Raw genomic sequence first — 15,153 nt, 5'->3', positions numbered from 1 at the left:
TCTCTACCCCAGCCAAAGATCCCCGCAATGGCTTCATCCATCCTGACAAATAGTAACAAGCCACTAGCACTTCTTGCCCCACACCTGTTTCCCCAGGTGACAGCATGGCTTCTCAGGAGCGTGTGCTCCTTCAGAGCGGTTCTGTCTGCTCTCTTGCAGGGCGCTCCCAGCACCCAGACCTGCGGCCTTTCCTTAACCAAGGGATCCGCTGAGCCCCTGGCTCCTCTTCTGTGTTTGCCTTGTCCGTGGGACCTGTGATGCTCTCCGTCCATGGCTTGACCCCCACCCGTGAAAATGCTTCAGCACTTTCTCAGGAAAGACCCCCTGTGTCCCCACTGGGTCCCATCCCCAGCCCCACCTTTAGCCTTGACTCAGATGCACAGAGATGCAGCTGTGGGTGGGCTCCCCAATGTCCACACGCACCCCAGCCTGAAGCACGGTGCTACAGACCTAGTAGGGGCTACAGAGCTATTTTAAGGGAAAAATATAATTTACAGCTTCTTACAATAGTTTGACATTCGGAAAGAGTGAGAATGCGGAAAAAATAGAAGCAGTGGCGGCGGCACTGATTTTACCAGGCTCTCTATGGTCTGAATTTTAAAAACTTGCCTTTGAAAAGGACTTGGAACTTCTTCCCAATTCATTGTGTTACTACTTTGCAAACTCCACTTGATTCCTGAGCTCATCATGAATTCTATAAATTTTGTATTTTTACCCCAGGGCTCTTTGAAGTTGTACCTTTAAACAGCAAAAACAAAACCAAAGTGACACTTTCTTTTTTTCAATAGAAAAGCATGTGTAGCTGTGACATAGTTCACATTCCACAACCACTGAAGGGTTGAAACATGAACTTGAAAGTAAATAGCTTTGTGGAGATTCACATTGAGGAGCACTGCGCAGTCATTCAGAAGAATAAACCCCAGCTCTGCCCGGTGATGGCAGGGGTGTTAACAATGCAGTACTGAGCTCAAAAAGCAACTTGCTAAAAGGTGTGTTTGATGAAATTTATTTTTGCAAAACAATTACACAGGATAAAGCCTGCATTTTTGTGTGTAGGTTTCTATACACGTATGTGTATTTATAGATCCATGTCCTGTGCATCTCTGCATGAGCAAGTGCATCCAGGCAGATGTGTGGAGCGTGTTCACGCCTGTGTATGTGTGGGGATAGAAACATACGCGTAGAAGTAAGAACTGGGAAGAGGCCAGGCGTGGTGGCTCAGGCCTGTAATCCCAAGACTTTGGGAGGCAGAGGCAGGTGGGTAGCTTGAGCTCAGGAGTTTGAGACCAAAGTGGCGAAACCCTGTCTCTACCAAAGATATGCAAAATATTAGCCTGGCGTGGGGCCATGCACCTGTGGTCCCAGCTGCTTGGGTGGCTGAGGTGGGAGGATCACTTGAGCCTAGGGGATGGAGGTTGTAGCGAGCCGAGATCATGCCACTGCACTCCAGTCAGGCAACAGAGTGAGACCCTGTCTAAAAACAAACGAAACAAAACAAATGAGAATAATAGTTAGTAGAGATTTCCTCATGGTGAAGTTGGCAGGAGGTGGAGAGGTTGTGGGGAAAGGGGAGAGGGTACAGTGACAAGAAATAAAAAAATAAGTATTTGGAAAAATAAACAACATGCTTTTATGCACTTTGTAAAGTATATATGTAAGTGTGTATAGAATAAGTCAAATTTGAAATAAAATGAAAATGAGGGCTGGGCAACTGTTAGTGGACGAAACAAAATGAAATAATGTCTAAGAAACTGTTTCCTAAATGGCAAAGTGACATTCTAACTGAAATTATTATCACAGTTGTCCAAATAACTATTACTGTTACTAAAACCTCAGCTTCAGCAGAATGCAGGCTATGCTGGTGTCTGTTCAAAAGCAAGCCTTCTCACTGAAGTTTCCCTGCTCAGATTCCAGGTGGACTGGGACTCCTAGCTAAGCCAGCCCTCGGGGCCAGAAGTCAGGGGAGCAGTTCTATCTGAGCATCCCCAGCACTCATCCAGCCTTCCCTACCTTGGGGGAGCCCCAGCCCCATTAATGTACCCCTCAGAGAATAGTCTGCTTTCTCCTTCTCTCCCGCTAGCATGAGCCAGGGTTGGTCAGGGACCCCTAGTGTGGCCTGAGGTTTCCTCTCGGAGGAAAGCTGTCTTTCACCTGGAAGGCTGGTGACCAGCAGTGGGCAGCGAGTGAGGCATGATGGGAAGCCCCTGAGCTCCTAGAAGAAGACACCTGCACCCAGTTCACTGCCCAAACCAATATGTTCATTACTCATGACTAGATGTGAGTCTGTGCATCCTTCCCCGCTATCTGTGTTTGCTGTGAGTTCTCGCGTACATGCAAAGCTGGAGGTGGGTACTGAAAATCTGTGCTTCATAACAGCACAGCATTCTATGGGGGCAGCAGGGAGAGAGGCCATCCTAACTAAGGGGTTCAGAGGACTTCACAGGAAGATGGGCGAGAAAATTACCCATGCTTTCCCCAAGGCCAAGAATAAAAATGTCCCAGGGGATTTGGAGAAAGCATTTGAAGATGTTGAAGGAAAGATAGATTGAGAAGGACATGAAAGACCAATACTAAGATCAGAATCATGTTTGGGGGCAATGGGAGCCACCAAATATTTTACATCAGAGAATGATCAGAGAGATCCTCCTTTAACAGCCATACAGAAGAGGGCTTGGAGGGGTCAAGGCTGCAAAAGACAATGGAACATCAGGGCTTAATAAACCCCTATGGTAACAGGATTTCCCCCAGAAATGTCTATCCTGAAGCTTTCTGGGAGATTCCAAGATGTCCTTATTGCCACTCTCATTAGGCAGGAAACTGAAAGCTGGATTAGGCAAAAGCCAAACCTTTGCTCTGCCTTTTGGGTCTGGTTTTGATGACATTTTGTCACCACCACATACCTACCCCCATTTCTGCATCTTTCAAAAAATGAGTTGCAAAGGTGGACTTCTCTGGGCTTCTGAGTGAAGAATTATTAAATCACAAGGCCCCAGAGATCCCAGGGTTCCTTCCTTGGGTTACTTGGGCTTGGGGTGGTCAGGGGAGGGCTCAGAGCATCAGTATAAATGCAACAATAGTAAGGAACTTCTAGTTATGGAAATGCTGGAGGAGCAGGAACCAATAGGAGATTCTGGAGAATGCTGACTAATACTCCAGATTATAACATGGTGTCCCAGTACTTCCCTCCACCCCAGTGGCAGAGGATGTCGGAGAAGGATGAGTAGGAAAACCCCTGTCTTCCCACTTCCTAGTGTCCTAGTGTCAATGGAGAACCCACACCCACCCAGTGGTAATGAGAACCCCACCCCTGAATGTGGTAGTGTCAGAGAAGCCTTGGTTCAACCAGGACTTTCACCACCACTCAGTGGAACTGAGGCCTCCTCCCATCTGGACCCTGTCAGTGGGGGTCATGTGGTGAGCAGTGAGCAGAGGAGGCATTCCTCCCTGTACCAGCCAGGCTGGTATCAGCGTAGGCCTAAGGGAGAGCTCAAACTCCCACCCCATCCACCAATAATGAGATGTCCCTCCAACTGGGTTTCAATGGAGGCAAGTAGAGACCCTGGACTTCTAGCAGTAATAAGGTGGTACCCACCTTCCCCCACCAGAGGAGCTTCAGAGGAGGCTTACTGAAACATAAGATTTAAATAAGATGCAGAATTGCATAACATAATATCCAAAATGTCCAGTTTTCAATAGAAAATCACTCATTATACCAAGGACCATTAAGATCTCAACTTGAATGAGACAAAACCATTGACAGCTGCCAACTTTAAGATATCACAGATGTTAGACTCGACTGAAAAGGATTTTAAAGAAGTCATCATAAAAATGCTTCAAAGAGCAATTTGGAACATCTAAGACATGAATCAAAAAAGTCTCTGCAAAGAAATAGAAAAGTTTAGAATTGAAAATTTTAGAAGAGAAAATGGAAACTTTAAAACAAAAAAAACACTGAAAAACAAATCCTCAATAGTTTCAACAGCAAATTAAGAGGACAGAGGAATTGATTATTTTTGACATAGAACAACAGAAATTACATCATGGAAAACAGAGGAAATAGACTTATAAGAAAAGAACAGAGTCTTAGAGGCACTGGGGACTATAACAAAGGATTTAACATTTGTGTCACCAGTGTTCTAGAAGGAGAGAAGAAAGAAACTGCAGCTGAGGCCAGGTGCAGTGGCTCATGCCTGTAATCCCAGCACATTGGAAGGCCAAAATGGGAGGATCGCTTGAGCTCAGAAATTCAAGATCAGCCTAGGCAACATAGTGAGACCCCATCTACACACACACACACACACACACACACACACACACACACACACACACAAATACAAAAATTAGCTGAGCATGGTGGTGTGCACCTATAGTCCCATCTGCTCGAGAGGCTGAAGTGTAAGGATCACTTGAGCCCAGGAGGTCAGCTGAAGTGAGCTGTGATTATTCTGCTGCAGTCCAGCCTGGGTCTTTTCTTTTTTCTTTAAAGATCCTGTCTTTAAAAAAAAAAAAAAAAAAGGAAAGAAATTGAAACTGAAAAGTATTTAAAGAAATAATGGCTGGAAATTCCCCAGATTTGGTAAAACACATAAACAAATATCCACATTTCGTAAGCTGAAGAAATCACACCAAGTTAGATTTAAAGAAATCTACACCAATACACATCAGAATCAAACTTCTGAAAACTAAAGACAAAGAAAAACCCTTGAAATCAGATAAAGAATTGTAACGACAGTGAATTTCTCATCCAAAACCAACCCAGAAGGCATTGGCATGACAGTGCAGAAAGAGAATGACTGTCAACATAGAATTGTATATTCAGCAAAAATAGCCCTCAGGACTAAAGGCAGAATCAAGACATTCTCAGATCAAGGAAGCTTGAGAGTATTTGTTGGCTGGGCACAGTGGCTCACGCCTGTAATCCCGGCATTTTGGGAGGCTGAGGCGGGCAGATCATGAGGTCAGGAGTTCAAGACCAGCCTAACCAACAAGGTGAAACCCCATCTCTACTAAAGATACAAAAATTAGCTGGGCGTTGTGGTATGTGCCTGTAATCCCAGCTACCTGGGAGGCTGAGGCAGGATAATTGCTTGAACCTGGGAGGTGGAGGTTGCAGTGAGCTGAGATTGAGCCACTGCACTCTAGCCTGGGTGAAAGGGTGAGACTCTGTCTCAAAAAAAAAAGAGTATTTGTCACTAGTAGACCGATCCTAAGAGAATGGCTATGGGGATATCTCTAAACAGAAAGAGGATGATAAAGGAAGGAATCGTGTAACAACAGGAAGAAAGGAAGAGCAAAAGAGAGAGTAAACATATGAGAAAAATACCACAGGCTTTCCTTATCTGTGTGAGTTTTCTAAATTATGCATGATGGTGGAAGCAAAGATTATAACGCTGTGTAATGCTGTTCTCAATGTATGCATGGGAAATATTTAAGACAATTATATTAAAAATGGGGAAGGGTAAAGGAACATAAAAGGAGTTAAGTTTTCTACACATCACTTTAACTGGTTAAATGTTAACTCTTGTACACTATGATAAGTTATGTATATATCATGAATACTTAAGGGCAACTATTTAAGGACAGTTATGGCCAGGTGCAGTGGCTTATGCCTATAATCCCAGAACTTTGGGAGGCTGAGGCAAGTGGATCATTTGAGCTCAGGGGTTTGAGACCAGCCTGAGCAATAGGATGAAAGCCCTCTCTACAAAAAAAAAAAAAAAAAAATAGCCGAGCTTGATGGTATGCACCTATAGTCCCAGTTACCTGGGAGGCTGAGATGGGAGGACCACCTGAACCCAGGAGATTCAGGCTGCAGTGAGTCGTGATCATAGCATTGCTTTCCAGTCCGGGCAACAGAGTGAGAATATATGAGTGTTCTGAATATGTGAAAGATACATTCAAAAACATTGTGGGTAAATGAAGATGGAATTTTAAAGTTTGTTCAATTTGTGCCCAGGAAGATAAGAAACAAAAAGAAAACAAAAAAAAGATACACAAAAAACAGATCACAAGAAGAAAAATAATGACAAACTAATCCCTAACATGTCAATAATTAGATTAAATATACTAATTGTGTGATAGACATTGGCAGAGAGGGAAAATAAAACATGGCCAGACTATACACTTTCTACAGAATAACTCATTTCATATATGACAGTGTAGGTAGGTTGAAAGGGAAATGATTAAAAAGAACATAAAAAAAACAAAAGTAAGCATGAGTAGCTATGTTACTATCAGATAAAGAAGACTTCAGAGCAAAGAAAATTACTGGAGACAGAGAGGGACATTACATAGTGATATAGGGGTCATTCACCAAGATATGTAGCAATCTCAAATGTGTATGCACAAAAAAGAGTTGCAAAGTGCGTGAAGCAAAAACTGAAATAATTGGAAAAGAAATAGATAAATCTACAGTTATATTGGAGACTTCAGCATTTCTTTTTCTCAACAATTGATTGAACTCCCAGACAGAAGATCAGCAAAGATACAAAGCACTCAGCTGACCAACAACAACACAACCCACCAACAGAATTTTACTGACATTAGTGGAACGCTCTCCCCAATATTTCAAATGCCCACAGAACTTATACTAACCAGGGTCGCAAACACACTGTGGGCCATGCTGTGGCCGTAAAAGAAACCTGAACAAATTGAAAATAATTGAAATAATACAGAGTATGTTCTCTGACCACACTGGATTAAACTAGGAATCAATAACATAAAGGTATCAGAAAAAATACCCAACACTTGGAAACAAAGCAGCATACTTCTAAATAACACATGGGTCAAAGAGGACATTCCAGTGAAAATTAACAAATACATCGAACTGAATGAAAATGAAAATACAAACAGACCATAATTTGTGGGACACAGCTAAAGCAGGGCTAAGAGGAAAATTTACAGAATTAATTGCTTACATCAGAAAAGAGGGAAAGTTTCAAGTCAATAATATAAGTTCCCACCTCTAGAAAAGGAGGATGAATTAGTCAGGGTTCTCTAGACGGACAGAACTAATAGATGGATAGAACTAATAGATGTATATATAAAGGGGAGCTTAATTTTTTAAATTTTATTTATTTATTTATTTTTTGAGACTGAGTCTCATTCTGTCGCTCAGGCTGGAGTGCAGTGGTGCAATCTCGGCTCACTGCAACCTCCGCTTCCCAGGTTCAAGTGATTCCCATGCCTCAGCCTCCTGAGTAGCTGGGATTACAGGTGCCCACCACCACACCTGGCTAATTTTTGTCTTTTTAGTAGAGACGGGGTTTTGCGTGTTGACCAGCCTGGTCTCGAACTCTTGACTTCAAGTGATCCGCATGCTTTGGCCTCCCAAAGTGCTGGAATTACAGGTGTGAGCCACCGTGCTCCACCTAAAGGGGAGTTTATTAAGGAGTACTGACTCACACAGTCACAAGGTGAAGTCCCACAACAGGCTGTCTGCAAGCTGAGGAGCCAGGAAGCCAGTCTGAGTCCCAAAACCTCAAAAGTAGGGAAGCCAACAGTGCAACCTTCAGTCTTGGTCAAACCTCCAAGAGTCCCAAAGCTGAAGAACAAGAACTTGGAGACCGATGTTCTAGGGCAGGAAGCATCCAGCACGGGAGAAAGATGGAGGCCAGAAGACTCAGCCACTCTGGTCTTTCCACGTTGTTCTGCCTGCTTTTTTTTTTTTTTGAGACAGAGTCTTGCTCTGTTGCCAGGCTAGAGTACAGTAGCCCTATCTCAACTCACTGCAACCTCCGCCTCCCAGGTTCAAGGGATTCTCCTGCCTCAGCCTCTTAAGTAGCTGGGATTACAGGTGCACGCCACCATGCCCAGCTAATTTTTGTATTTTTAGTAGAGACTGTCATTTCATCATGTTGGCCAGGCTGGTATTGAACTCTTGACCTCGTGATCCACCTGCTTAGGTGTCCCAAAGTGCTGGGATTACAAGTGTGAGCCACTGCACCCGGCTGCCTGCTTTTTATCCTGGCCATGCTGGCAGCTGATAAGATGGTGCCCACTCACACTAAGGGTAGGTCTGCCTTTCCCAGTCCACTAACTCAAATATGAATCTCCTTTGGCAACACCCTCACAGACACACCCAGGATCAATACTTTGCATCCTTCAGTCCAATCCAGTTGACACTCAGTATGAACCATCACAGTGGAGCAAAACAAATCCAAAGGCACAAAGAAGAAAATAATAAAAATAAGAGCAACTGTCAATGAAATTGACAACAGAAAAGATACAGAATATCAATGAAACAAAAAGCTGATTTTTGGTAATACTAATAAGATAGACAAGCCTTTAGCAAGTCTGACAAACACGAAGAGAAAACACAAAACTTAGGAATATCAGGAAGGAAGCAGGTGGTATCACTACAGGCCTTGCAGACATCAGGGCAATAACAAAGGGATACCACGAACAACTCTATACATTAAAACTTGACAAAATGGATGAAATGGACCAATTCCTCAAAAAGTACAAACTGTTTTAACTGGCCCAACATGAAATAGTTCATTGAACAGCCTGTAACTATTAAGAAAACTGAATTTGGCTGGGCGCGGTGGCTCACGCCTATAATCCCAGTACTTTCGGAGGCTGAGGTGGGTGGGTCACAAGGTCAGGAGTTCGAGACCATCCTGGCCAACATGGTGAAACCCCGTCTCTACTAAACATACAAAAATTAGCCAGGCGTGGTGGCGGGTGCCTGTAATCTCAGCTACTCAGGAGGCTGAGGCAGGAGAATCACTTGAAACCAGAAGGCAGAGGTTGCAGTGAGCTGAGATCACACCACTGCACTGCTGCCTGGGCAACAAGAGCGAAACTCCATCGCCAAAAAAAAAACCAAAACAAAACCAAACAAAAAACTGAATTTGTAATTTTTAAAAGCTCCAAAAGAGGTATCTCTAGGCCTCAACAATTTCACTGGAGAATTTCACCAAGCATTTAAAAAATAATTAATACTAATTTTAGACAATCTCTTTCAGAAAATTATAGAGGATAAGATATAAATCAACTCAGTTTCTGAAGCCAGTGATATTAACATCAAAGTGAAAGAAAGTAGAAAAAAAAACTAAAGGCAAATATTCTAATACGAATAGAGATGCAAAAATTTTTAACAAAATACAATTTTTAACAAAAAACTCCTTAGAGTTCTTAACAAAATTTAATGATATGTAAAAAAAAAATACACCATGACCAAGTGGGATTTATTCCAGGGACCAAGATTGATTCAATATTTTAACATCAATGAATGCAATACACCATATTAAGAGACTAAAGGGAAAAAAATCACAGTCATGTCAATTGATGCAGAGAAAAAAGCATCTGACAAAATCTAACATCTGCTTATGATAAAAACTCTCAGAAAACTAGGAATGGAAGGGAGCTTCCTCGACTTGATAAAAAGCATCTACAAAAAAACAAACAAAAATTCTACAAATAATGGTATACTTAATGGTGAAAATCAAAATGCTTTTCTCCTAAGGGTGGGAACAAGGCCGGGATATTTGCTCTCACCAGTCCTATTCAACAGAGTGCTGAAACTGCTAGCCAGTGCAGAATAAGACAACGGGAAAAAAAAATAAAAGGCTACACAGGTGGGAAGAAAGATAAATTGGTTGCCATTGGCAGATGACACTGTTGTTTACATAGAAATACCATAGGAAATCTGCAAAAAAAAAAAAAAAAAAAAAACCTAAAACATGTCCTTCATCTAATAATTGTGTTTCTCAGTATCACAGAATACAAGGTCAACATGAAAAAAAGCAATTGTATTTCTATATACTAGCAATGCCAATGTAGAAAGTGAAATTTGAGAAAGTACAATGTTGGTTAGGCGTGGTGGCTCATGCCTGTAATCCCAGCACTTTGGGAGGTTGAGGAGGGCAGATCACTTGAGGCCAGGAGTTTGAGACCAGCCTGACCAGCATGGTGAAACCTCGTCTCTGCTAAAAATACAAAAAGTTTAGCCAAGCATGGTGGCACATGCCTGTAATCCCAGCCACTTGGGAGCCTGAGGCATAAGAATCGCTTAAACCCAGGAGGCGGAGTTTGCGGTGAACCGAGATCTTGCTACTGCACTCCAGTCTGGGTGACAGAGTAAGACTTCGTCTCGAAAAAAAAAAAATTACGATTACTCAAAAAGTAAAATATTTAGGTATAGATGTAATAAAACATGTACATGACTTGTACATGGAAATCTACAAAATACTAAGGAAAATCAAAGAAGATACAAATTAATAGAAAGACGTACCATTTTTGTTGAGTGAAGGTTCAACATTGTAAAGACATTAATTCCATCTCTAATTGATCTACTAGTTCAATCCAATTCCTATCAAAATCCCAGCAAGATATTTTTGTAGATATATACAAGATTACTCTGAAATTTATATAGAAAGGCAAAAGAACTAGAAAATAGAACATTTGGCTGGGCGTGGTGGCTCACGCAATCCCAGCACTTTAGGAGGCTGAGGTGGGCAGATCATGAGGTCAGGAGATCGAGACCATGCTGGCTGACACTGTGAAACCCTCTCTCTACTAAAAATACAAAAATTAGCCGGGCGTGGTGGCGGGCACCTGTAGTCCCAGCTACTCGGGAGGCTGAGGCAGGAGAATCGCTTCTTGAACCCGGGAGGCAGAGCTTGCAGTGAGCCAAGATCACACAGTGCACTCCACTCCAGCCTGGGCAACAGAATGAGACTTCGTCCCAAAAAAAAAAAAAAAAAAAAAACACTTCTGGAAAAGAAGAATAAAGTATATGAATCACTTTACCTGGTTTCAATACTCATGATACAGCTACTGTAATTAAGACTGTGGTATTGGCAGAAGGATAAAAACAGATTAATGGAACAGAATAGAGTACCTAGAAGTAGCTTCATACAAGTATGGCCAATTAATATTTGATAAAGGTGAAATTGTGCTGGAACAATTGGAAATCCATACACAAAAGAAAAAAAAATAACCTCAACCTGAACCTCACGGCTTACATAAAAATTAACTCAAAATGGATTATAGATTTAAATGTTAAATGTAGAGTCATGAAACTTTTAGAATATTACATGGGAGGAAATCTTTGGGACATAGGGCATGGTTAAGTGTTCTTATAAGTGACACCAAACACACATGATTCAAAGAAAAATGATACATCGGTTTTCATCACAAGTAAAAACTTTTGCTCTGCAAAAGATTATGCCCTGTCCGAATTTCCAGCGCTGGTGCTGATGGACCCTAGAAAGACTTTCTACCTTAGTAGATTACAAACTTATTTCTTATAAGAAGTTGGATTTGGAGCACTTACTTCTATTTCTCATTGTTTCTAATTGCAGGCTCCTATTTGGAAATCAATTTATTGTTTTTGTGTTTTGCACTTGGCTCCAAATTTTGCCTACATTGGGCCTGAATCTTGGCATCCATTGGAACAAGTCAAGAGCAAGGACAACCTAAGGAAGTAAATGTGTGTGAGTGAGGGGCTTGTGGGAGAGGTGTGTGAATGTCTATATGTTGTGTGTGTACCTGTGTTTTTATATGCATTATGTGCACACATACATGTGAATGTGTGGTGTTCACATGTATATGTGTTGTGTGCTCATGCACATGTGTGTATGTTTATGTATGTTGTGTGTGGTGCAGTGTGCATGTGTGTGTGGTGTGATGCGCGTGTGTGCGTATATGTTGTACGTGCACATATGTGTGTAGGGAGGCGGTGATGGTTGCAACTCGGCGTGATTTTGCTCCTGGCATTCCTGGTGCAGGTTGCTTGGAAATTTTGTCTTGGGAAATTCTAACTCCAGGAAAGCATTTTATATTCCAGAACCCATGCCCCAACATGAAAATGCGAAAGGTGTCAGAGGCAGCGTTTCTACCTGTGGACCTGGGGAGAGCTACGTGGATCTTCCTCTCTCAACAGTTAAGAAGACTCGAGGCCGCCTCTGAGCACCTCCCCTGGCTCAGCGGAGTACAGTGCACCGTCCCCACGGCTCCTTCCTGAGCTTTCTGTCCACTTTAAATCAATAGCAGAAGAATAGATTTGATTATCAGGCTGATTTTATTCTCTGTGCTCTAATGAAGAGCCCATATTATGCAAATACATATGATGATGACAGCAGGTTTTTAAATTGCAAATTCATTCTCCAAGCTCAAAATAAACTTTTGTTGTGGGGTGGGGGGTGGTGTACTATAACACAACGAAGATGGGAAAACTCATTTCATAAAGAATGCATCCCAGGAAAAAAAATAATTAAGCTCCTTGGAATTAATTTGAAGGCTTTCATATTTATCTTTTCTGACGCATTATTGAAAGTTAGAAGAACCAATCAACCCTATTCCTTCATTCTGTCAAATTAAAGAAAAAGAAACTGTAGTCCCAACGGGAATGAAAAATACCATTTGTATTCAGGGCTTTTTAGAGACAGCCGCATTTGGGTGCGTGGGAAGGCCTGGCCTCCTGCTCTGAGCCTTTCCTGTCCACCAGCCCGGCTGGAAACTGCGGGGATGGCAGCGCCCCTCCTGCTGGTGAGCCGCTCCTGAGGGGGCTTCACCTGGGTAGAAAAGTGAGGAGGGACCCCCAGCCCTTCTACCCATCCATGAGGAAGGGGGAAGGCAAAATCAAGTTTGTTTATTACTTTCAAGGCCAATTTTAAAATGCCAAGGGTCATTTTTCTCCCCTGTAAAGGATAAAGGACTAGACAGAGCTTGTGGGTACAAATGTCACATCCAGCTGTCTTGCACTGGGGTGGGGGCTGGGACACAAGGCCAGGGGTACATGGATCCCTCGAAGCCATGTGCTGGGTCACACCTGAACCCTGCCCTACAAGCACATCCCTTACCAGTGCCTTCCGCACCTATCACCATTTGACCTAGTCTTTGCTGAATTTGGGAAAGGTCTCCCCTTCCCAGGAGAACTGATTGTTGATTCTTTCAGGAGTGAGTGGTAAGGCCTCAGGACTCCCTGAGATGGAAACGAGGCTTTTCCTACAGGTCTGCATCGAATTTCCATGTGCCCAGAGTGGTTCTTCTCTTCCACAGACTCCAAACCACCACATGGCTCTTCAGGACACACCTGTACCGGACATGAGCTCACCTGCCTGTTTCCCAGGACTCTTATCTTGAAAATGGTTGTAATTCAACCCAGACTCACCTCAGCCTAAAAAAGAAAGAAAGGAATCTGCTGGTTTAGCTACTAAAACACCCAGTAGTCACACTGGGCTTAGGAGCCTGCAGAACAAGGTGGAAAATCTGTCTCTCTCCGTTCCTCATTTCTTCAGAAAGGATGGCTGGTTTAGGGAGATTTGGGGGAGGAAATTCCTTCCCTCCGTGGTCTCCGGCCATGTCAGAGTGAGGCGACCACTGCCTTGTGTGACTCCAATACCCGTTACTGTTGGCGTGACCATTGTCTTTGTCTATCATCAAATTGCTATTTGTAACTCATTGTGATGCTTTGTACAAGACTGTAACAAACACACTATTTTTCTAGGTGTGCATCTACCATCACCTGGGCATAATTCTGCCTTCAGCTGGGTATTTGATTTAGTCTGTTCTCATGCTGCTGATAAAGACATACTCGAGACTGGGTAATTTATAAAGGAAAGAGGTTTAATTGACTCACAGTTCCATGTGCCTAGGGAGGCCTCGCAATCCTGGCAGAAGGTGAGAGGCATGTCTTACATGGCAGCAGGCAAGAAAGAATGAGAGACAAGTGAAAGGAGAAACCCCTCATAAAACCATCAGATTTCCTGAGACTTATTCACTACCACCAGAACAGTATGGGGGAAACCAATCCCATGATTCAATTATCTCCCACTGGGTCCCTCCCACAACATGTGGGAATTATGGGAGCTACAATTCAAGATGAGATTTGGGTGGGGACACAGCCAAACCCTATCAGTATTGTTTCTAGCTCATGGTGCTGTGTGGAGCCTTCCAGCGCATGAATATATTGCTTTGGTTCACTTTTGGTTGGTGGTGTTTTAGAAGGATAATACCAGGCATATTAATCCATTTTCATGTTGCTGAGAAAGACATACCTGAGACTGGGAAGAAAAGGAGGTTTAATTGGACTTACAGTTCCTCATGGCTGGGGAGGCCTCAGAATCATGGCAGGAGGCAAAAGGCACTTCTTACATGGCAGTGGCAAGAGAAAATGAGGAAGAATCAAAAGTGGAAACCCCTGGTAAAACCATCAGATCTCATGAAACTTATTCACTGTCACGAGACTAGCATGGGAACGACTGGTCCCCATGATTTAATCACCACCCCCCGGGTCCCTCCCACAACATGAGGGAATTATGGGAGATACAATTCAAGTTGAGATTTGGGTGGGGACACGGCCAAACAAACCACATCACCAAGATAATATATTCTCTCTTCGTCTGTCTTTCTCTTGAAGCTTTGACAAATGAGTAGTGTCATGGCTGGGCTAGATCTGAAATGTTCAAATAGAACTGTCTCCTTCAAAGTTGTAGAGCTCCTCTAGCATCCAGAAGTTGGAAGTCAGTTTGACTTTTTGTCTGTCTTTGGCAGGCTGCTTCTTCTGTCTTCATATTTGGAAGGTTATTACTCCAGCCACCTCACTGTGTCATGTGTACCTAGGTGCTGTTCTTTCATCAAATTTGCCTGATAATGAGTGCTTTTGATATGCAGATTCAGATATTTTTTGAGCTCCAGAACGTGTTCTATTTATGTCTCTGAAGATTGCTTATTTCCTATGAAAACCAACAGTTCCTTCCCATTTGCAACCAAAGTGAAATCAGTATTTTCCAGCACGGTCACTTCCCCATCTGCAGGCCTGGCCAGGACACCAACCCAGCCCTCCCTGCCTCCACGGCCCTGATATCCCCTGCCTGGCCAGGTCAGCCTCCTCCCTGCTCCTGAAGACTGGCTCTGGAGAGGCTGTGGCCCCTGTCATCCTCTCTGCCATGGACATTCTCCCCTCAGTCCTCTGCAAGGCTGCTTCTCACTCAAATGCCAAGACATTTCCAGAACATCCTAGCTGAAGGGGCACTTGTCTATCACAAGCCCCGGCCACGGGGTCTCACTCTTCTTATGGCATTAGTCAGTCACTGAGATGATCTTATTTTTCTCATATTTTTAGCACCCTCCACCTGGGGGCAGGGGCTCTGTCCCCTCGCTGTCTGCTTCAGCCACAGTGCCTCAGACACAGCCTGGTATGTA

This window comes from Symphalangus syndactylus, chromosome 18, assembly GCF_028878055.3.
Source record: "Symphalangus syndactylus isolate Jambi chromosome 18, NHGRI_mSymSyn1-v2.1_pri, whole genome shotgun sequence".
Lineage (NCBI taxonomy): Eukaryota > Metazoa > Chordata > Mammalia > Primates > Hylobatidae > Symphalangus > Symphalangus syndactylus.
The sequence above is the reverse complement of the archived record's forward strand: the minus strand, read 5'-3'. Positions refer to the sequence as shown.